Here is a 25,585-nt window from a genome sequence, read left to right as displayed (position 1 = left end):
TTCTGAGCTGGGATGGTGCAGTGAGCTAAGAAACAGTGATGGATCCAGCCCTGATCTCTTGACTGGGTACGAGTATTCTGCTTAATTCAGATGCTCTGTCCATCACCACCCCCCTTTTCTGAATCGTTTTGTCCACCACAAGCGTGGAAGGGTATGCTCAGATGTGAGTCCCTTGCTCACTGCACCATCAGGATTCAAGCAAGCCGGGCCGAAGACGCCTGTAATGCCAGAAACCGGTCCCCGGAAGCTTGTTTCCTTTCCAGTAAAAGAATTGGCTTGGTAGTTTGGTCTGCCCTGTTCCCATGATGCACTGGGCCAGGGACAGACTAATTTGCATGTAGCCAGGTTCTGAGCTGGGATGGTGCAGTGAGCTAAAAAACGGTGATGGATCAAGCCCTGATCTCTTAACTGGGTACGATTATTCTGCTTAATTCAGATGCTCTGTCCATCACCACCCCCCTTTTCTGAATCGTTTTGTCCACCACAAGCGTGGAAGGGTATGCTAAGATGTGAGTCCCTTGCTCACTGCACCATCAGGATTCAAGCAAGCCGGGCCGAAGACGGCTGTAATGCCAGAAACCGGTCCCCGGAAGCTTGTTTCCTTTCCAGTAAAAGAATTGGCTCGGTAGTTTGGTCTGCCCTGTTCCCATGATGCACTGGGCCAGGGACAGACTAATTTGCATGTAGCCAGGTTCTGAGCTGGGATGGTGCAGTGAGCTAAGAAACAGTGATGGATCAAGCCCTGATCTCTTGACTGGGTACGAGTATTCTGCTTAATTCAGATGCTCTGTCCATCACCACCCCCCTTTTCTGAATCGTTTTGTCCACCACAAGCGTGGAAGGGTATGCTCAGATGTGAGTCCCCTGCTCACTGCACCATCAGGATTCAAGCAAGCCGGGCCGAAGACGCCTGTAATGCCAGAAACCGGTCCCCGGAAGCTTGTTTCCTTTCCAGTAAACGAATTGGCTTGGTAGTTTGGTCTGCCCTGTTCCCATGATGCACTGGGCCAGGGACAGACTAATTTGCATGTAGCCAGGTTCTGAGCTGGGATGGTGCAGTGAGCTAAAAAACGGCGATGGATCAAGCCCTGATCTCTTGACTGGGTAGGAGTATTCTGCTTAATTCAGATGCTCTGTCCATCACCACCCCCCTTTTCTGAATCGTTTTGTCCACCACAAGCGTGGAAGGGTATGCTCAGATGTGAGTCCCTTGCTCACTGCACCATCAGGATTCAAGCAATCCGGGCCGAAGACGGCTGTAATGCCAGAAACCGGTCCCCGGAAGCTTGTTTCCTTTCCAGTAAAAGAATTGGCTTGGTAGTTTGGTCTGCCCTGTTCTCATGATGCACTGGGACAGGGACAGACTAATTTGCATGTAGCCAGGTCCTGAGCTGGGATGGTGCAGTGAGCTAAAAAACGGTGATGGATCAAGCCCTAATCTCTTGACTGGGTACGAGTATTCTGCTTAATTCAGATGCTCTGTCCATCAGCACCCCCCTTTTCTGAATCGTTTGGTCCAGGAGATGGGCTGAAAATACATGCCCTTTAAACGCAAGTCAAGAGAGTCTGGTATATAGTATACAAGGTTCTACTCAGCACACTTGAAAATTACCTATCACATCAAATGCAATCTGTTCCTGAAACCACAGAGTGCCAATAGGGTGACCAACTGGCATGGGTGCATATTCAGGACAAAAATTCAGGACAGAAGGTCAAAATTCAGGAAAAAACTTCCGGACACAAGGTAAGTTTTACAGACACATCAGAGGAAGTTGCGCAATGGTATAAAAGTAAGTAAATAGACAACCACTTAAGTACAAGTCAAATTAAGTTTATATTAGGTTGAGACAATCATGCACTTCACAGTTTGTGAAGGTCTTTTTGTGGTATTTCATATGAAAATAATTTATTTATATGGTTACTGAACTGGGTTGTCCAGTCTGATATTTTGTTTACAACTCATGGTCCTGAGCAGGCATATTTGGTGAGACAAGTGGTCAGGAAGATCTGCTTGGATAGACTTTGTCACTAGCATCTCATATCTGAGTGCCATTGCGAGATGGAAAGAGGCACGCATAGGTAAACTAAAGGGAGATTGCTGTGATTAACCCACTATAGAGAATGCATTATGGGTGTTTCAGCAAGTGGAACTTAAAATATGGAATCTGACTTTGCTTATGGGGGCTTCGTAGAGAGTTGCACTAGCTGACGGAAGTCACAAAGGTGCTTTCTCTGCATCTTTCTTAAAGAAGGTACTGTCGATACACTATTACATAGTTTATTTTTGACGCTTTATCTATTGTTATGAACACAATATACATCTCAAGCACAGCTCATGGCACTATGAGGCTCTCCTCAAAACTTACACTTAAAACAAAACATGCAAACATTTACAATTACTAGTTTAACATTCTAGTAGCAGTTGGGTGCCACTCAAAATGTCCTATGCGTGATGTATTGATCCCAGACATAAGCACACAGCAAATACAGAATAGTAACACATAGGCAAAGGAGTAGCCAGAACATTTTAATACCTCCCACTTTGAACTAAAGCTCTTATGGCAGCAAGAAAATAAACGAAGCAAAGTATGTCATCACAACCTTCCCCAGAAGAGTTCTCTTGTAAAAAGGTCTAGCCATTCATCCTTCCATCAAACCTCTGATATCCACCATTTCAAATTTACATTCTATCCTCTATCAATTCTTTCATCCATCTTTCAGTCCTTCACCATTCATTCTGGTCTGCCATCTGTGTGCCTATCCATATCCAAACCTTTTCAACCATTTGCAAACGCATCCATCATCTAGCCTTCCATCCATCATTTCACTCATCTATCCCTTCATTCATCCATCCATCATCTATCCACCCTTTCATCCAATCCATCCTTTCACTCATCCATCCACTCTTCCTACCATCTATCCATTCACTCATCCATCCAACCATTTACCCTTTCACTCAAACCATCTTTTCACTCATCCATCCACTCTTTCACCCATCCATCCAATTATCCATCCATCCAACCATTTACCCTTTCACCCATCCAGCCATCCTTTTACTTACTCATCCATCCACCCAGTCACTCATCTGTCCACCCATTCAACTTTCTTCCAGCTCTCCACTTCCCTTTCACTCATGTATGCATTATTTTACTCAGCCATCTTTACATTCTTCTTTTCCCTCATCCATGCACCCATTTGCCCATCCATTCTGCCAATCATTCATACATGCTTTCACTCATCCATCCATCAATCCATCCTCCCGTTCTCTCTCCATTCCCCTTTCACTTGGCCACCCATCCTTCTATCCACCCTTCACCCATCCACCACTCATCAATTTACTCATCCACTCATGAATCAATCCATTGACCCTATCTCATCCATCCTTTCACTCATACATCCATCCTTTCTCTCGTCCATCTACCCTTTCACTCATCTATCCTTCCTTTTGTCCATCTACCCTCCCTTTCACTCCCTCGTCCACCCTTACATCCACCCTCTTACTCATCCATTCATTCACCCTTTCCCTTATCAATTCATCAATCCCTCCCTCATTTCTCTAATCCATCCACCCATTCACTCACCCATCATCCACCCGTTCACTCATCCATCCATCCTTTTACTGATCCATCCACCCGTTTACCCATCCATCTACCCCTTCGCCCATACATCCATCTATTTACCCTTGGCTATCCTTCCACTCATCCATCAATCCATCCTTCCTCTCATTCTCCATCCATTCACCTTTTCACTGATCCATTCATCCTTTCAATAATCCATCCAGCCATTTACCTATTCCTTCAATTATTCACTCACTACCTTTTCACATTAATTATAAGCTCAGCCTTTGTCTACTGATTTATAGACAGAAGAGGCCCTTGAAGAACTTCACCCTTGCTGTATTTCCTAAAGCAAAGGGTGGGGTGGGGAAGGATTCACTATGCCCCTGCACATAGGCAATCTGAAAACTTGGAAGTCATGAGTCATGCATGATGCACAGTGCCAGGACGTGTGGTGACTGTGACATGGTGTTGTTTCCATGGCTTTAAGAGGGATGAAAAAACTGGGGGTCTCGTCAAGGGCATGTCTGAAGTAATTAATTGCATGGCTAAAAAACACCTAAGCTAAAAATATGTGCTGAGCATAATGTGTCTCCCGACTGGTATTTTGCTGTTTCTATCATTGCATCCAGTAATATTAGACCTACAACAAGACATGACTATTGGCTTTTGTCAAGGGATGTTAATTGCATAAAATAAATTTAAAAAAGCAGAAACTATGGCTTCGTTGTATATCATATAAAAAATGCTTCAGCTCTGAAATGATGAGACTGTGTAAGAACTATAACCTCTTCTTTTTAACTTCTTTAGTGGCATGTAGCAGCATGGGCGTTTTTGTAAATGTTTTTTGTACATTTATTTCAACTAACCCTAACAGAATGTCCTATCCTAGACCGTGGCAGGAGGAGACCACCACATGTTGTAACAGCCCCAACTGGCCCATTGTCATTCTGTATGTGACAATCAGCCGCATACAGAATGACAATGGGTGGGGTTGGACTGCTCTTGTGCTCCAAGGTTGAGTGCAAGGTGGTCCCATCAGGGAGCTGAGGCCTCTCGCAGGGGAACAGCTCTGCTTCCAGCAAGCCCCTAAATTACGGACAAAATAAGTCTGGAAAAGGGATGCTTATGGACAACGGGCGTGAGGTCCAAATTACAGACGGTCCGTGAAATTTACAGTTGGTCACCCGAAGTGTCAATCGTTTTCAGTGGTGGCTGGTAAGTTTTGGAGGGAGGGGGCAGGTGGGACAGGCACACATAACAGTCACAGTCAGGCATTCACACATTTGCATACACTCAAACACATCCATTCATAACACTCTTTCCCAAGCATTCATACATACACGCACGCACCAAACATTAATTTAAAAGCAAACAAAATACACTTACCTGCAGCCAGCTTTGCCTCGGAGGTGCCAGGAGTCCTGCTGCCTCCACTCATTGGCTGACCAAATGTCAGCCAATGAGGGATGGCAGCAGGCCCAACGTCATCACAGAGTGGGATGGGATCAGTGAGACTGCTGACCCCACCCCACTTTGAGATGGGGTCACTGATTGACACTCGACCCTGGGCGCTTCAGGGCTTAAAACTGAGGCACCCAGGTGCGAGGCAATCAGTGACGCTACCCCTCATCACTGAGTGGAGGGCCTCAGGGACCTTTGCTAAGCTGAGGACGTCCCACCTACAGGAGCTGTGACTTCCTCAGCCCTGCAAATTTCAGCTCAAGCAGCCAGGAGCCTGCACATTTTGCACATGTGTGGCTCCTGTCTGCTTGAACTGAAAGTGAACAGTGTCTGTCAGGCTGACCTTTGTGCAGCGTGACAGACACTGTTTGTGAGGGGCAAAAGGTGGAGGGGCGTGGCCCCTCAGCCCCAATGGATCGTCCGTGCCTAATGGTTTAGTGAAACGACAACTGCAGGCTTATCACTGGGCTCATGCACATCAGACAATGTTTCAAGTGATGCTGAATGAGAATGTTTTGAAGGAATAGCTGCACATTGTGACTTCATACTTCTCATGAAAATGGTTTCTTTGTATCTTTATTGATATATAAATAATAGACGATTTGTATGGGAAACCTGTTCTCCCTCGAAATATGAGGTATCAGTATGCTTTTTCTCTAACTATGGATGCTTTGAATGTTTGGAGGACTGTCTCCTGGTATGACCCTATGCCAATATGTACCGGACATAAATATGGGATTGTGACCCTATTTATTTGCCTGATACCCTTGGTTCTGTTGCTGTTGCATCCAAACATAATATCCTTTCCAAAGAAAACTTCCCCCAGAAGAGGAGGTGTTGGTCAGCTGACTCTCTAGGCTCCCACCAGGGTTCCCCCATTAAATAATTTGATATGTGTGTTGAGCTGCATGGTGTCACTTCACCACCCTGGAGTTGGGTGGGGTTTCATGTTGGGCTGTTGCTCACTGACTGGTTGGTGTTCCTATAGTGGGTAGAGGGTGGGTATTCGATAAAATTGATTCAACTTTGCAGAGCTCTATACTTTTACTTACACAGCAGCCTACATGTTACGACACGCAGCATGGATCACAATCATCATTGAGCTGTTCTCCTTTTAGATCAGGATGTGTCTGTTCATGTCCTACTGTGGAATGTCAGTGGCTTAAATAATCCTTGTAAAATCAGGCAAGCATTAGCCCATTTAAATCGTCATAAGATTGATGTGGCATTTCTTCAAGAAACACACCCTGTCATTCCTACTTTTTCTAAATTTTTACTCAAAATGGAGCAGTTATAGAGTGCCAGCCATGAGCTCATCCTATAAGGCCATTCCTATTAAGCGTGGCATCCAATTCAAACTCCTTCATGAGATTAATGATCCTCAGGGACAATACAGTTTGATTCAGGTGACAGTTCATGGCAAACATATAACACTTGTTAATGTATATGGATCTAACACTGATGAACCTGCCTTTTCACAAGTATGGTATAAATGTGCAGCATTGATACTATGTAGTAGGGATTTTAATTTAGTACTCATAAGAATATTGATTGTTCACACTCTGCGAGCCGCACTGATCACTCAGCCATGCAGGCATTATCCTATGTTATGGAAGTGTATAGTCTGGTCGATACATGGAGAAACAGGCACCAGTCTCTTAAGGAGGGATCTCATGTGTATTCAGTACATGGTTCCTGAGCAGGATTAGATTGTTGGATAGGTACGCAAAAGGCATACTACAATCCTTGGCTAAGGCTATCGATCATCAATCAATGTACTTTCTCGGATCCCTTGCCTGTCAAGATGCCTGTTGAGGCACAGGCCTCTTTTCACCACACCTTAACGTGGTGTATATCACTCTTAGTGGTCCTTGATACTGTGTTTAAAGAGGAGGAGAAAACGAATATTAAAAACGATTTCTCGCTTAACCAGTCATCAGTAAGCTACTGTGGGCACAACTTGGTGGGTTTGTTCAAGGCCAATATACGTGGTATCTGTATTGCAAAGCAGCATTGCATAAGAAGGCTCGTCGCATATGCACGTTCAAGAGTTATTATATGCAGCATACTAGTACTCAAACGTTAGCTGATATAAAAACTAAGCTCACTCAGTTTAGTGATGTGGCCATCAGTATATAAAACACTTGCATAAATATGTTAAGGTGAGAGTATTCAAGGAGGGAAAAGGTTAGGAAGAACCCTTGCTGCACTTGTCAGTCTAGGACATTGTACAGACAGAGGGAGCTGATGTGAGATTCAATATGAAACTGATCACATCTTGTCCAAGTTCACTACTCACTAGTCCAGCTTGGATACCTCTTGTGTGACCCCCATCTCCTGGTGAGTATTATGCATACTTTGGTCTTATTGCAATGTCCTGGTTAGGCAATGCACAACAGGAATTTCTTGATGCACCTATTACACTTAAGGATATAACTTCTAGAATCTCCAGTATACCCACATCCAAAACTCCAGGTCATGATGCACTCCACGGGGAGTTTTATAAAACATGTACACACCTACTAGCCCTAGAATATTACTCGTATCTGATAATGTCGGGTATTCCTTCCCCCTCAATCAGGGAGACTATACTCATAACGCTGTTTAGGTAAGGCACACACCCAACACAATTTGGCTCTTACAGGCCTCTCTATCTCTCTCAAAAGCAGATATTAAGATTTGGACACAGGTTTTGGCAAACAAACTAATGATATTATTGCTGAACTGGGTCCTACCAGACCAAGCGGGATTCATCCCATGCAGGTCGACTGCCCACAATTTGAGTTTCCTATTTGCTCTGATAAACCAGTTAAATCCAGACATGGTGTCTTTGGCAGTCGTTTTGGACAACACTAAGGCCTTCAATTCCCTTGAGTGGGATTTTCCATTCTCAGGGTTGTACAGAAAGGGACTCCCTATGAGTTCTATAAATTGGATTCGCTTGATAAATGCAGTACCGAGCACAAAGCTGGACTAAATGGGCTTCTTTCAAACCTCATGCCATTATGGAGAGGAAACAGTAAAGGCTGTCTAATTTCTCTCCTTCTATATGCCTTAGCATTGGAGCCTTTAGCATGTGCAATTGGACAGCTTCACGCCAACAGAGGCTTGAACTTCACTACGCGCAGTCCCATCATATCTTTATATGCTGATGACATTACCTCATACTTGCAAAACCCTAATCTCAGTTCAATCTACAGAGATTTCACATAATTTAAGCATTATCAAGGAAATCACTTAACTGGGATAAGTCAACGGTTTTCTGATTGACTCCCAGTACACAAGTCTGCACTGTCGACTTTCCTCTCCTCTGTTGGCAGTCATCGGTTAAGCAGTGCTTATATTGTGCCGGTGCTTTCCGGTGCTTAGCACTGGCACTTATTTATCAGGGCCGGGTCCATGCGTCTGAAGCAGCATTATTCACATGGTATGATATAATATAGTTGATTACTGTCCTCAGCGCAGAGTAGTGTTGTTCTCAAATCTCGACTGCTCCGGAGTCACAGTGAGGAAGAGGTTTGCAAACTTGCTCAGTACTGTTGGTGTGCCACGGCAGTGAGAGCCTGAGTCAGGATTGAGCCAAGAATATTAATTTCCGATATGATAGCATTCATTGTCAGGCTCTTAGTTCATTGTTGCTGGTGGGCGGGACACTGAGATTGGGCTGGATTTGGTTCTTTGTGGGTAGAGGCTGTGCGCCAGCGTGCACAGCTTTAATTCAGATTGCCCCTCACCAGCGACCGAGTTCTCAGCATTCAAGGCGACGACATTGAGGGCAGGCAACAGCACCATTCTCAGTTTATTTATAGATAAGTTAATAAAGCACTAAGAGGCAGTGTGCCCCGGCCCAGCCCACCATATAACCGAAAGTAAGTACTATAGCGGTATGATAGTAAATAGGCTAGCAGTAGCCATAAATGCACCGTCGTTACTGTCCGCCCTCCCCCAGCCTATGGCGTAGCTTGGCCCGCCTAATGAGCCTCTTGGTGTGCGGCACCGCTCCAGCAGCAGCGTCAGTGTTTAAATTAAGATTATCTTTTGCGGGCCCGGTTCACAAACATTATTTGCTTTTCGAAAGACCACCTAAACTTGCAGCGCAGGTCGGGTGGCTGTGTCTTCGACTGCGGGAAATTGGCTCTTCGAAGTTCGCAGGGGTATGCAGAGAGGACTTCTTCGGTCTCGGATGAGATCATCAGAGAAGACATTAGGTTTTGAATAATTTCTGTTATTCAAAGACAATCAACATAAGTTAAATCAGAGATTCGACCTTTGATCATACTTCTATGTCAGGCGTCAGCCAGTGCTTAATTTGTAAAATATGAAGTACAGTTGCTCAAAAGTTTGTGGGAGGCCACACCCATTTTTCTCCAGCTCCACCCACACCCTCAACTGGCTAAAAGTCAGATGTAATAATACCACATTCCTGATCTGAATTTCAGCAAGGGAGCCTTTCTCATAGTAAGGTTTTGATAGGAGGTTCCCCTGCCCTGTGGAAATTTTGAAAAAAGATTAAATCAAAAGTGCATTCAAAGCACACTTTTTGAATAAATTAGCTAGAATCACTAATGCATTGAAAAGTGACCATTCCGGTGCTCTATGTGCTGATTTAGGTAAAGGACAATACTGGGGTATGCAATTTGTAACAGGGTCTACGAGTTCAAAGATACAACTTTTACATAGCTTATGTGAAAAAATAAACCAAAATGTTGTGAAAACACGCTAGTAACATTACTATGATTTTTCAAGGCCTGTAACTGGTGAAACAGGTAGGTATTTATTCCAGATAAGCATCCAGTAGAAAAAGAGGTGCAGAGTCCGACACGTCCAGGAATGGAGCTGCCACTAAACAATTGCAGCTAACAACTGCTCTTAGTGAGGATTCTTGCCAAGTTTCACGTTCTAACCCACCAACATTCCACCCGAACAATATCAGTAAATAAGGAACGGAGCTTCAAAGCAAAACCGCCATCTTGGTGTGCTCATGCTCCGAATCCCCCAGGTGTCTCATTTATATGGGTGAAAAAAACATCTTTAAAGTGACCATTGGTGAATTTAACATCTTCCATCCTGAATGTTAGCTTATTATTAATCATTATATTATCATTAAATGTTAGCATTTATCAAGGTAAGAATAAACATGCATTACCTATATTCAGAAATTTGCAACACCCACTGTAAAAATGTTGCTGCGTGAGCAGGTGCATATGTGCAGCTAATTGGAATCACCAGAGCAGGAAAGAGGGAAAAGCAGTGATTCTCTCTCACTGCTAACTATTAATAGAAAAGTTGACTGTATGGTATATATAAGTTATGGTCCAGAAGGGATGGTATATACGGTTAAATATGGTGTATAAGGTTAGATGTGGAAAGCTTCCACAGAACAGAGAACTCAGCCACACTACTGCTTTTACATGTAATCATACAGATACCTTATGGGACATGGAAGTCTATCCATTTGGGCCCTATTTGTTTCAAAGTTGTTCTAAATACTGCTAGAGAAAGTCCTTTTACTTTATAGCACAAGAAGCATTCTGTTTTAATCCCAAACCCTAATTAGAGTACTATAGCACCACTGGATTATGTTTCTTGTCAAATCGAGCTTGGACTCTCACAAAACATTGTGGTTTAACTATCACTAGACCTCAGGGAAACAGAAAACCAGAAACTCTCCCACCGAATCTTCCTCTTGGCTCTCTGCATAATATATGTAATTGCTCAGAAAGCATAAGTAGTCTGCCTATGCACACTTCTACAAAGTCTTTACATATTATATTTCAAAATGAGCACTAACAGCAGACACAGATTGTAGGATATTAGGGCAGAGAAATAAATTCCCACCTATCTGCTAGCTAAGATGTAATACAGCTGAATTTTAACATGTACATACAGACACACTATATATAAATGTAACAATCTGAAAATAGGGTAAACTATTTCTTTTCCAGGAGCATTTAAGTAACCTCTCTTTTACAGATGGGTCCAAGCTTTGTGTGTCCTGTAACACAGTTTACCATAATTATGAGAACCATGTGTATTGGGGTTGCTTACCTGCAACACTCTTTAACACTTTTCAGATGTATGGTGTGGTACTCTGTCTTTCTGTATTCTATTTGCATATGGCATGTATTAAGTGTATTATTTATCTGTATCTTTATGTCCCCCGTTAAGGCACCTTGAAGTAGGGTAGTAGCTTTATATGAAACAATACAAAGTACCAAAAAACAAATATAGATTTTTAGGAGCTGTGTGGGTGTTAAGTGGCAATAAGATAGTGCACATCATCAAGTCAACTTTTCTATTCATAGTTAGCGGTGAGAGAGAATCGCTGCTTTTCCCTCTTTCCTGCTCAGGTGATTCCAATAAGCTGCAACTATAAACCTGCCCACGCAGCAACATTTTTACAGTGGGTGTTGCATATTTTTGAATATAGGTAATTCATGTTCATTCTTACCTTGATAAATGGTTAATCAGCTAACATTCAGGATGGAAGATGTTAAATTCACCAATGGTCACTTTAAAGATGTTTTTTCACCCATATAAATGAGACACCTGGGGGATTCGGAGCATGAGCACACCAAGATGGCGGTTTTGCTTTGAAGCTCCGTTCCTTATTTACTGATATTGTTCGGGTGGAATGTTGGTGGGTTAGAACGTGAAACTTGGGAAGAATCCTCACTAAGAGCAGTTGTTAGCTGCAATTGTTTAGTGGCAGCTCCATTCCTGGAAGTGTCAGACTCGCCACCTCTTTTTCTGGTGGATGCTTATCTGGAATAAATACCTACCTGTTTGACCACTTACAGGCCTTGAAAAATCATAATAATGTTACTAGCGTGTTTTCACAACATTTTGGTTGATTTTGTCACATAGGCTATGTAAAAGTTGTATCTTTGAACTCGTTGACCCTGTTACAAATTGAATACCCCAGTATTGTCCTTTACCTAAATCAGCACATAGAGCACCGGAATAGTCTCTTTTCAATGCATGTAAAGGCTCACCTGGTATTTCCACGGGAACGAGAGGCAGGAAGCCGATGCACAGGTCCCAACTTCCCGCTACCACTGGTCTGCCCAACCGTGTCAAAGCTATGAACCAGTAAGCAGGGGGAAGAGGGGAAACAAGGGAAGCAGACAACTGCAGTAGAACCCTCGTCTTGACCTTCACCGCGACCTCACGGAACAGGAATCCTCGGTAGGCCCCAGGCAGCAGCAATCCATCACTGAAGATGTCAAAATCCTGTGAACAGAAACAGCTTTAACCTCCTGTGGAATGATAATTCCCAAACCAATATCAACCTATACTACTGTGCAGGACATTGACTATCACAAAACTAATACCTGTTGTTTTCCCCTCTTCCGCTGGTGTCCCCTAATTGCATAAATATGGGATACGTAAGCGGCGCCACCTGAACAGAGCAAGAGGGAAATTACTACAATGCCAGGAATCGGATTATATAAAGAAAACAAGGTAGTGGTATCTTACCAGTGGTGTGGTGTAGCAACAACGAAAGATTAGCCACAAAATAGTAATGACCAACTGTCAATAGGTAGACTGGGTCACGATGATACAAAAAGAAAAAAAAGAAAAAACAATGCGGGCTCAACTAATCATCCATCATCTCTTGATGACTGCACACTGCTAAATATACAGTAGCCATATTGGAGGGTAGAACTCATTCACAACATGAGCCTTGTGCTTCTCAGGGAGCTTCTGAACACATTAGCCCCTAAGTAGGTAAAGCATAAATCAGATATAGACCAGCAAACAGAAATGTAGATGCTCAAGTGTAGATTCCCCTATTGTGGGACAATGCTTTGCGGGAAAAACACACTCACACTGGTGTCAGCCACACATCCCAGCGCTACGCGCGTTACCGCATTGTGCTCGGTGCTCCCCGCTATGCCAAACCCGATATGGAGAGAAGCGGAGGAATCAGGAACTGTGGTGTGGTGACACCCAGGGAGGGAACTCCACGTATCTGTGAGTAGGGACGGCAATTCTCTGGGGAAAAGCAAAATCGAGTGCTCGAGGCAGCGGCCGTAGCGACCCCGGAAGTGACCTGAAGGAGCTTCGGAGGGAAACAGGAAACAGAAAACAACTAGAACGCAAAGCGCTCCTCCCGTCCAGAAGCAGGGTTTTAACTCCCGGCTAGCTCCGCCTCTTGTGCTGACGGCACCCAGGCAAAGCGATCGTGACATGCATTAGTGATTCTAGCTAATTTATTCAAAAATTGTGCTTTGAATGCACTTTTGATTTAATCTTTTTTCAAAATGTATACAGGGCAGGGGAACCTCCTATCAAAACCTTACTATGAGGAAAGCTCCCTTGCTGAAATTCAGATCGGGATGGGGTATTATTACATTTGACTTTAAGCCAGTTGAGGATGTGGGTGGAGCTGGAGAAAAGTGGGTGTGGCCTCCCACAAACATTTGAGCACCTGTACTTCATATTTTACAAATTAAGCACTGCGGTTAAGTACCTGGGAATTTATGTCATTCGTGATAGGACCACCTATCCTTGACTGGCAGACTTACTTTGATGGTAATATGACCTATATTGCTGTACTTGTTCTACAATAGTCCTATCACTCTGAACAAATGCATCTTCAGGACTCTGTCGTCTGACGTGCTCACGCTAGCATGGGTGGGCAAACAGCCCAAGATCTGCTGGGAAATGTTAATGCTCCTATACGAGTAAAGACTACTAACTGCACCTGATTTGGAGGTTCATTATAACGGTGCACAGGCACAAGTCACTTATTACTGGCTACACCCACCACTGTGTATGACCCACCTGGCAACTGAACCGGATACTGCACACCCCATCCTCTCAAGCGCCCTGATTGGTCGCGCTCCTCGCCCCAACCGCATGAAAAACATTTCAGTGGTTAGAACACAGCTGACCTAGGATGGGCATTGGAGAAGACAACGTTGCCCACTCTTTATGCCCCAAAGCAATCACTGCTCTGTTATCCTTTATTTAAATGTATCAATGAAAAGTCATACCTCCATAGGTTGTACATTTGGGGGTTAACCAAAACTGGGTACATGTTGTCGTATGGTCCATTTCTTGAATGTCTACATATTGCTCCCAGTGAGCACAACTCAGATGTAGACACGTTCACAAATGTCCTGCATTGGGCACTGTGTAAGATGAGCTACCTATCCTTTTCTTAGGAAACCAATACCTGTTACGTTTCCAGCCAATAAACACGTTGGGTCTGATTCACAAAGGGCCTCTGCACTCGTGGTGGACGCCCTGCAGTAGTGGGGGAGTCTCTGCAATGAGAATTCTCATTACGGAGATTCCACCTGAGTATGGGGACTTCCCACATGAGTGCAGGGCCTCTGCCATGAGTGCAGAGGCCCTTTATGAATCAGGCCCTCAGTTATTAGACTTTACACCTGTCATATGTCGATTACAAGAGCCGTGCAGGTTCTGATGGAAGCAATTTATTAAAAGTACCCTGTAGCGTACAAGAGCCCACGACCACTCCTCTTGCGTCACCGGTGCCTCTGTCCAACGGTAACCTGTTTGACAGAACACCCAGGACGGAGAAGGCAGAATGTGGGCCAGCCATTGTATATAAGCTTTCTGTGACCCGTGGGAGAGTACAAGATACTTTACTACAATCAGCCTAAACACTGAGGATGGGCAAGTTGTCTAACACGACTTCATCCTTCCCCTTACAAAACTGAAAGCAAAATGCATCATACCATCTAGAGGAACAAAAACATATTAAGTGCTTACCTAAGATACAAAATAAATAAAATGTCACTGCCAAAAATAATCTTTGAATGGAAACAAAACATTCCGATAAACTCTCTGACTAAGGATTGGATCCCCTTGAGGAAATGCCCGACTTTCTACCCTGGGATTTGTGGTACCACTTTCATCATTTGTGGAACCTCGGAACTGGTACTTTCTGTACCATGAAGCACAACAATGGAGAAACCAGCATGACCAAAGGTGCCAAGTACGGAATGAAGAGTACCTTCTTGCTGAGTGACAACTTTTAAAGCCTGTTCCAGTGAAACCCTGACTAGTCTTCTGTTCCAGCACCTTTTTTCTTCCAATAAAAGAGCACCCTTAGACACCTTGACCACTTTGACAGGTAAGGTCAACTCAGACATACCCTTCCTGACCGTGTTTGGCTTACTGATGATGACCCAGTCTCCCACCAAGTACTCAGTCACCTTGGTATTGTGTCCATCCCCCAAATATGTTGTGGCTTTCTGCTATTTCTCTGACACCCCGTTGCTCACTCCTTATCTACCCTCTTGCACACCAGTATTCTTGGAAAAGGCACTTGGCTGACTATTACCTAGGAACTTGAAAGGAGATGCACGAGTAACACTGTGTACAATGGCACACTCAGCAAGAACAATGGGGTTCTCTGCATCAGGTATCAGCATGATGCAGAGCCTGGCAAAATCCTGTCATACCATAACATTCATGCCTTTAACGGCAACATAGATCTTTGTAAGAATTTGCCTCCCTAACCAATGAAGGTTATCTATAAAATTAGGCAACATGTAGGTATCCTGTTCACCAAAGGATTTAGGGTGGACGTCTGTCCTAGCCAGGGTTGTTTGCACAAATTCTACCTAAACAATATGTCTGAGATAACAGTGACGGGAGTGCCAGAGTCCCCCATCATGTCAATAGAACCCTGCCCCACAAGTGCTTTGCACAAGGGTCCTTTTACTTTACTCAAGACACTATCATCAGAAGAGACTGTGAGAATGACTTTAGACAACTCCTAAGAGCAACAATCAGAGTTTACATCAATAGTACTAATCCTAACTGGATTCCTTTAACTCTTGCATACAGATTGAAGGTGTCCAACCGTCCCACAGTTATTGCAATGCTTGTTAATTGGTGGGCAATTTGAACTACTACTGAGGTTTGAACTTAGACCACATTTAGAACACATATTTGCATTTTTCCTAAAAGGAAATCTGGTTCCTTTACTCCTACAATCAATGGCCCCTATGGCTTTATTCTCAGCAGACACGCTAGCTACTGAAACTCCTGATGTGGTTGATTCTGCTGACATTAACTTTGTGATAACAATTGATCTCTCTATCCCTTTAGCAATTTCAATTACTTAGGAAAGGGTGGGATCCCTACAACATAGCAGCCTTTCTTGTATTTTTTTAGACACACAACTATACACAAATTGATATCATATATGTAAAAATATCAAAGGAACCACCAAAGTTGTATAGAGAGGCCAACAGTCTAAGCACATAAATATATTCTTTCGCAGACTCCTCTACGTTCTGCTTCCCCTTAACGAAATTAAATCTTTCAAGTAGTCAACAGTATGAACTTCTGAGAACTTCTTATTGAGCCCAGCAACTGCCTCTGTGTAGACATTCCACGGTTGACTTGGGGCAAATTATCAGAAATTTGCTGACCCTCATATTCAAGATGACCAAACAGCAGAGCAAGCTTCCTCTTAGTTTCAAATAAGGTGACATTGTTCAAATAAGGTGGCATCGGTCCCTACCAGATCAATTTCAAATGACCTGAACCAATGCTTCCAACACTTTACAGGCTTACCAGGAGTGCACAGAAATTGTAATTTAAAGAAGTCGAGTGCTGGGAGCTATAATGCAGATCAAGGATGAGGAAGAAACCAAAAGCAAATAAGTTAATGGAGCAGAACAATAAATATCCAAGACCTGGTATTTGGAAAACAATATCCAAATCTCAAACCAAGTACCTCAAGTCAACTGTTAAGGTGTGCCTGGTACAGTCTGTGCAGGCATGAGATCCAAGGAACGGAACAAGGAATAAATCGAGTGAGAGGTGTGTCTGTCACGGAGTGCGCAGGAATAGAGCAGAAAAATACCTGGACACACTGCCTGGAATGCGGGTAATATCCCAATTTAAGATGGCTGCTGGGCGTGCTGGGGTGCCTGTAGTGTGGCACTAATAATGTAGAAACAAGCAACGTGCGTTGCTATGAAGCGTGCAACTGCCCATGGCGGCCTCAGGGAAAGCGCATGACATTGCGCCCCAGCGACACGTTGAGTGTAGCAGCAAGAATTTGAAACAATATTAGACCTGCCAGTGAACCGTCTGCCATCCGTTGACAATCTGCACAATCTGCTACAACAGGAATCATGTTGTATGTGCAAACAAGCATCTTTGAAGAAATACCGGTTATGTCTGAAACCAGTATTGTGATGAACAACTGGAAATTTGCTATTCCACAACTCCCCTAACCAATATGCCAAAACTGTTTTGGGATCCACTACCATTATACTATGCAAGCATGGACTCTTTACTGAATTGCAATTTGGACTTTGTACATATCAAAAGATCATTTTACATTTGCAAAGACTCTGATAGTGCAAAGTGAAGCATCTGCAACAGCACATTTTCCTCCATACATCTGGTCCATAGAGTTGTTCTTAATGTTTCACTTTTTTTTTTTTTTTTATTGCATAGAGTAAGGATATACAGTTTACACAGCTTCTGGCCCACAACCCCTCCGGGGCCGGCCGCGACATAATTAGTAGCTTCAAGCGCTTTACAAGTAGTACACAGCTTCAGGGCCGACAACCCGGGGGTCCGGCGGCGCATAGGTGCATCCGAGGTCCCTTATGTAGTGCAGGTCCTATCAATGGGCAGTTGCCCGACTTTCTGTGCGTTTTCTAATTTTCGCCCCCCACACCAACCCCTGAACTCCCCCCGAACAACTCCCCCCCCCTCTAATCTTGCCCACAGCCTTTACCCAAGTATCTCGCACCTCATAGTGTAGCCAGCTCTGCAATGACTGCGGTCGCACCCCATCCCCTCCCTCCATCCACGACCAACTCCTTGATACCAAAGGGGACATGAAAGGGGGGGGTTTGATCTTGAATCACTCCATGTGTACCCCTGCTAGTAATGAAATCGGACAGTGTGTGGTCCTCCCCGTAAAAATACCCCCCTCACAGGGCCCTTACTTCCCCTAACCTCCCCCCCTGAGCCCTCTACTCCCCTGGTATCCTCCCTTCCCGGTGTCAGTACCCTATTCTAGATCGTGTGTGGGATCTGTAGCTGCCCTCGAGGGGGTGCTGTCTGTGGAGTCCTCCTGCTCTGTCTGCTGTCCCTGCAAATAAGTCCTATAAAGGGCCCAGAAGTTCTTCGGGCGGGACCTGGGGGGTAACAGCTCGCTACATGCCTCTGTCTGTGTGGAGCAGAACAGCATGTCTCGTGACCATCTAGCTTTGGTAGGAAGAGGGCCCCGCATCCAGCACTGAGCTACCACTCTCCTCGCCATCAGCATCCCCATGTCCGTAAGCCTGCGCATCGCCCCCGGAAGTCTTTTTGAGTTGCCAATTAGTGCTAATCCCGGGTCCATGTCTAAGTCGACTTCCAGAATCCTGCTCATCTCAGAGAAAATGCCCCGCCAAAATCTATTTATCCCCGGGCAACCCCACGCCAAATGCAAGAAGTCCGCGTCTGCCGCTCTGCAACGCTCACAGTGTGCCTCCGAACGCAGCCCGTACCTGTGAAGACGCACCGGGGTGTAGTACACTCTTTGAAGGAATTTAAAGTGTATAAGTCAGTGTTTTCCATTTAGGGAAATACGCTTCGTGTTTTCGCAGCAGTAGCTCCACGTCGAGTCATCTAACGGGGTACCTAGGTCCCTCTGCCACTCCAAGCGAGCTTTCATAAGTTGATGCTCCCCCTGGGATCTCGCTATACTGTAGAGGTTCGTCAAGAGTTTCTTGGGGTCTTTACGTGTGATCACATATGGTAATTCCGGCATGTCCGGAGGCTCCGACATATCCGGACCCAGGAGTTCGGCGAGGGCACTCCGCGTTCTGTGGAAGTGGAACCTCTGAAGCAGCGGAGGGTCATCTCCATTTCCCCGAGCCTGATCCCAGGTTTTGGCCGAACCGTCAAGGAAGAGGTCTCCCGCCTTGTTCAGTCCCAGTTTTGCGAGTTCCCGAGTGGTCGCTTTGTCCGCCATAGGGGGGAGCCAGCGCATCCACTCTATCGGCATTTCCGGTGAGTACAGCAGAAATAGGAGTGAGTGCCACGCGTGGTAGGTGGAGGATATGGAATCCAATATCCCCGTCCGGCGATCCTGCGGTTGGCAGATCATGGCCGGGAGCGGTACAGGGTGCGCGAATAATCGTTCGAGGCGGACATGTGGGATTAGCGGATCGCCATGTACCCAGGTATGGAGATGAGATGCCTGGGCGGCCCTGTAGTACAGTTCCAGATCCGGCGCTGCCAGCCCCCCCAATTTATATGGGAGGGTGAGCGTAGTCCATTTGACTCGCGGCTGTTTGCCTGCCCATGCCAATTGGATCAGCAGACTAGTTAAGCGATGGAAGAAGGATTTAGAGAGCACGATCGGTAGTGCGTTAAACAGGAATAGAAACCGTGGTAGTACTATCATCTTCATTAGGGCTATGCGGCCCATCAGCGTTAGAGGTAGTTGACATCATAGTTCTATCTCGTCTTCGAGCTTGCTGACCGCTCGTCCGTAGTTCTGCCCCAGGAGCAGATCCGGGTCCGTATGAATCTGGATCCCGGGATACCTGATCGGTTCCTCCGTCCATTGTATAGGGAACTCCGTCTCCACTCGAGTCGTCACAGGAGTCAGGGGCAGTGCCACAGATTTCGCCCAGTTAACCCTGAGCCCCGAGAGCGCTCCGAATCGGACCACCTCTCTCAGGAGTGGGGGAAGTGAGACGGCCGGGTCGTGGGCGTATATCAAGGTGTCGTCCGCGTACATAGATACGACCAGTTTGTATGTTGGGAACCGAACTCCCCTGTGACTATGATACTCTCTCAGGGCACAGGCGAGGGGTTCAGCCGCGAGCGCGTATAGTATGGGGGACAGAGGGAATCCCTGGCGGGTGCCTCTCCCTATGAACAAGGGGGGGGGACACCGCATTGCCTACCCGGACCCTTGCCGCCGGGCCATCATAGAGCGCACCAATCATTTGGATGAAGGGTTCGCCCAGGCCCATTCTTCGCAGTACCTGTAGAAGGAATGGCCACTCTACGGAGTCGAACGCCTTCTCCATGTCTAAAAAGAGCGCTACCGCTGGCGTGTCTTGTTTCACATGTTGAATGGTACCCAAGACAGTCCTGATATTATATGTCAGATTTCTAGATGGGATGAATCCCGCCTGTTCTGGAGCTACTAAATCCGGGGCTAGAAGAGCCAGTCTGTTCGCAAGTACTTTCGCATATAGTTTGGTAACCACGTTCAGCAGCGAGATCGGGCGATATGAGCTACAGTCGGCGTGCGGCTTACCCGGCTTAAGAATGGTAACTATCATTGCTTCCCTCATAGAGCTAGGCATAGTACCTTGGGCCCCTATGTCGTCTAGGAGGGCGTGGACGTGTGGCAGTAGTTGGTCTTGGAACGCCTTGTAGAAATCGACAGAAAGGCCATCCATGCCCGGCGCACTACCCGATCTCATGGAGGCTAATGCTTCCCTAATTTCATCCAACTGGATGGGGCACATCAGGAATTCCCTGTCCGAGTGCGGGAGAAACGGTAGCTGTATATGCTCTAAATAATCCCGTACTTCCTCCGTCAGATCACCGCTTTTGGAGGAATATAGCTCCGCATAGTAGTCCCGAAAGACTGCCGTCATCTCCGCCTCATCCGACACCCTATCTCCGCTAGCGGTCCTTAAATCAGGAATATGCGCCTTTCTCCTCTGGCCTTTGACAATGTTAGCCAGGACAGCGCCCGGTCTCGCTCCCTCGCCGTATGTACGTGCCGTGGCATATTTGCCCAGGTGTAGTACCTCTCTGTCGGCCGCCTTGTGGAATTCTATTAATAAACGCTTCATTTCATCCTCCACGGAATCGTCCGGGTGGGAGCGGGATCTCATTTCCAAAGCGTGTAATTGCCGCTCAAGGTCGGCCAGAGTGGCTCTGGTAGTCTTCAAGACACTGGAGTGCTTGGACATCGCTATCCCTCTAATATAGACTTTGAATGCCTCCCACACCGTTTTGAAGTCGTCAACCAAGCCTACATTTGTCTCGAAAAACACCTTGATCGCCTCCGCCAACTCTCCACGGAAAACCGGATCCAGTAAGGAATACGGCGGGAAGCGCCAGGTGAACGGAGCGTAACCCTTCACTGGGGTCTCCAGGGTTAACAGAATGGGGGAGTGGTCTGAGAGGGTGCGGGGGAGAACTTTGCAGCACTTGATCAAGCAATCAGAACCCGCGGTAGCAAACCAGTAGTCTATCCTTGTATGAATGTCGTGAAATGCCGAGTAATGGGTGAAACCACTCTTCCCGACATTTCTGCTCCGCCACACATTGATCATATCCAACATGACCAACTTCGCGGAGAGGGACTGCTCGGCTGCGGAGGGCCGCCGGGGGGGAACCCAAGGACCTATCTAAGTCTGGGTTTAGCGTCAAGTTAAAATCCCCACCCCATAGTATGTGGGACTTGTTGTGGTTGGAGATCTCTGTGGCCAGGGAGTCAAAAAATACAGGAGAGTCAAAATTGGGGCCATAGGTGTTAACCACTACTAATTCCTTCCCCCTCCCTGTGCAGGACGCCAGGACATACCTCCCCTCTGGGTCGACCCGAATGGTCTGCAGATGAAGTCCCGATTTCGGGTTTATCCAGGTGAGGACGCCCCGCGCGTGAGTGGTGAACCCCGCAACTGCTATGTTACCCGCTAAACTCCTGGTGTGCAGCATGTTACTGGTGAGTGGAAGATGTGTTTCTTGTAGTAGTGCGATATCGATATTGTGGCGTCTAAGATAGCAGAGTACCTTTCTAAGCTTCCTGTGATCATTCAGCCCCTCACATTCCAAGTTAAAGCATGTACCAACCCAGGGCGCACATCTGCCCTTCCAACCTCCCCCTCAGCCATCAGGGCGCCACCCGGGGAGTATCATCTTATGCAATTGTCTTGAGCAGACTAAAGAGCTGGCAATCCAACAATCGACGCAGAGGCCTTGAGTACTTTGAGGCAAGAAACATGTAAACAGTACATAACCATTGTAACTCTCCCATTGTCCCGTAGTGGCAACCACGCCCTCCCCCCCCTCCACCCACAGCAGACCAGCCCCAACTTGGCCTAGCATGACACAATAGACCTCCCCCCTCCCCAGTTCCCCCAAACCAAAACCATAGGGCCCAGCCGGAACCCTGTGTGCGATCAGCTCTAGGGCAGAGGTCACCAAAAGAACTGTAGAAAGCATGTAACCAAAACCAACGTTCGCCATCCGGCACCCCGCCACATCACCTCAATCAGTAATCCTACCACAGCATTCTATAACAGAAACAATAATCGAGACCAGTGTCCCCATCAGTCGAAATCAAACGCCCCACCCACCCGCCGCCCCAACACCCCACTCTTTGAAAGATCTATGTAGGTCAGGGGGAAGAAACCGCCAGCACCAACAATCTCCTGTGTGCTAGTAAGTCAGAGTAAGCAAGTAGTGTATTCAAGTGGCACCAAGGTCAAACACGCCCCCATATACTGGAACAATCTCACCATGTGACGAAGTTCGTGCTTACTCCCAATGTGGCAATTGCAAAAACAACAAGTGATGGACCGAATGTGGATCAATGTCACACATTCCCCCAGTCAAAAGTAAGACATTGATCTACATTCTGTCCATCAAATTGTTTTTTGTAATTTACTCCCAATGTGGCGGCAGCTCACCCCAACTGTCCAGTTCATGACGCCGTGAGGACCCCCGAGCAAACCTGGCTGCTCAGTACCTCTCCGTGGCGGAGCGCCGGCTTGTTACCAACTGGATGAGTCCAAAGAGGCTGAGCCGTCATTCTTGTTCCTCCAGACCACTGGAGGGGCCCGGGTCCTCTGGTCTATCCCTCGGGCTGTTGCGCCGTTCTTTCGCCCAGGATTTCAGCGCCTTTTGGAGCTCTTTCGAGTCCGTAAAGAAATGGGAGTGACCACCCTGATTTATCCGCAGCTTTGCCGGATACAGCATTGCGTAGTCCAGCCCAAGGTCCCTCATCTGTTGTTTGTAAGGAGCAAAACGTCTCCGATCCTCCTGTACACGAGCAGTGAAGTCAGGGTATAAGGAAATGTTGGATCCCTCAAATTGTAGCGGGCCTTTCTCCCGCGCGACTCTCAGAGCCGTGTCCTTGTCTCTGTAATTTAGGAGTTTAGCTATTATGGGCCTGGGGGAGGCTCCCGGTGGTGGACGCGGTCCCAACGAGCGGTGCGCCCTCTCCACTATGAACATGTTGGAGAATGCGCCTTCCCCCAGCAGACTGGTCAGCAGCTTTTCCACAAATAACTCCATTTTGCCCGTTTGGGTCGTCTCCAGCACCCCCGTGATCCGGATTTTGGACCTCCTGGAGCGCGCTTCCAAATCCTCTGACTTGTCCTGGATGACCTGCAATAACTTCGCCATGTGCTTGCGGTCCTTATCAAGTTCCATCTGCCTTTTCCGTGAGCCGCCTTTCGGACATGTTGAGGCGTTCCGCGTGTTTGTCGACCCTTTCCGACATTCTGTCCATGCGGTAGGTGAGGGCGTCAATCTTGGTCCCAATCGATGCCATACTCTCCTGCAGGCCCTTTTCCATGGTGACCAGCAGGTCTTTTATACCGGCGTAGATAGAGCTCTCCTGCGCCGCAGAGGCCTGCCCGCTGTCTGCTTCCCCCGAGTCCACAGGCCTGGTGCGACGCTGCTCGAATGGGAGTTTTGACTGTTTTGCGTCCCCTTTCCCCATCTTGCCTCACAGACGCTCCGTCAGGCCACCTCTTGTCCTGCTGGCCTCGGGGGGGGTGTCTTTTCTGTGGGGGGGCATCCCGGCTCCCCAGCTCGACCTTCCACGTGTCCGCAACCTCCTCTGGGAAGAGGAGGAGGCCGCTGGTCAAACCCTTCTTGGCGTCTCGAGACCGTCGCCATCGCCCCCTGCCTATCCACCAACAAGGGGGGGGGTCTGTAATGGAAACCGGGCCGTCGACCAGGTCCGCGCCGTGGGGCGCCTATCACGATGGTTCCCACTACCCTAGTTGGGGTGGATATGGTCCAGAGCAACAATGCGTCCCCCCCGCGGGCTCTCTCTTGACTGGGGGTGCAATCTCAGCCAAGGTGCCGCCGTCGTGGTCGCCTCCTCGGGCCAGGCACCTTACAACACGTTGGCCCGCTGGGGGGGGGGCAGGGAGCGCCCCCCGGCCGATGCGTGCGGGCAGAAACCAGAAGAAGCGTCCGGGGGTCTGCTCAGTGCCGGGCCCAGCCCCGTGTGCTGAAATGCAGTGCACTACCTCCTCCGAGGCAGAAACTGTCCGCTGTGCAGGGGGTGCCAATGGGGGCCCCCCACGGTGTCTCAGCGCTCCTGTGTGCAGGGTGCTGCCTCACGCTGCTGTACCAGCCGGTCCCCCCCCCCCGAGCCGGAAAGCAGGGCCCGTGACGTCACCCAGGCAGCAGGCCGCGGCCGCGCCGCACGTCTTGCGACGCAGCTCGGGGACAGAACTACCCGAGGCCGTGGCTCCGCAGCCCTCCGCCTCGGCGCCTCCGCTCGCCGTCTCTCTTGCCCTGCGGCCTCGCCTGGACTCCGACGTTCGTGCCGGGGGCGTCAGCGGTAGGCGGGGGTGAAGCGCCGATCCCGCCCGGTGTCCAGCGCTGTGGGGAAGAGGATATATTTAGGATATTGGAGGCGATTTGGCGGAGCTGCGGTTTCAAGCGACTGCCATCGCTGCCGGCAAGCTCCGCCCCCTAATGTTTCACTTTTACTGGCAGCTGCCATGTATTGACTTGGTACAACCCCCGTCCTGTCACTTTGAAAGAAGTATGATATTTTGGGATTTCGAGAAAAGCATATTTTTATGTCCATTTACAATAGTTTCTTTGATAGTCTTGTGTATGTTGACTTAAACGTTGGTTTCATTTATTGATGTCTCTAGTGTGGTAAAATGGAAAAGATACTCAGGTAGTGTCACCTTCATTATGTCACTTTGGCTTAGTCGTTGTATTCACTCATTCATAGAGTCAAATGAATACAGAAAAATAGACATTGGTAAAGATAGACTCAAATAAATACAGAAACATAGACATTTGAAAGAACATGAATAACTTCTGTCATATCCAAAAGTGGGTGGGTTTTCATGATGTGCCAGTGACCATGGCCCCTTTATCGTCAAGCCTTATGACTTGTTAAAGCGGAAACAGGGATTAAAAGACATGCAGCCAATGTCAAATTCTGCGATTTCTAAATTGCGAGAAAATGCGAATCGCAATTTAGAAATCGAAGACCGGCATTCATGAACATTTGCAATTTAAAATGCGATTCGCAACCGGCCGCAATCGACGATTTCGAGACCCCAGAATTCAGTAAAAAATCGCAGAATCCGCTGATGCCCCTGTTGAAATTGCGGTTCGCAATTGCCGATATCGCAAATAGCGATCTCGCTAACTGCAAGATCGCAAAAACGGGAAGTTGCATCCTGAGAACAGTGATGACATCACAACCAGGAAGTAGGCAGGTTCCACCCTCATTCAGCAGTGAGAGGCTGAAGTCCAGGCATCAGTTGCAGAGCTCCCCTCCAGTGTTCCCACAGGAGTACAGCAGGAGACACCACAGTGGCAAG

The sequence above is a fragment of the Lissotriton vulgaris genome, chromosome 1_1 (genome assembly GCF_964263255.1).
Source record: "Lissotriton vulgaris chromosome 1_1, aLisVul1.2, whole genome shotgun sequence".
Taxonomy (NCBI): Eukaryota; Metazoa; Chordata; class Amphibia; order Caudata; family Salamandridae; genus Lissotriton; species Lissotriton vulgaris.
The sequence above is the reverse complement of the archived record's forward strand: the minus strand, read 5'-3'. Positions refer to the sequence as shown.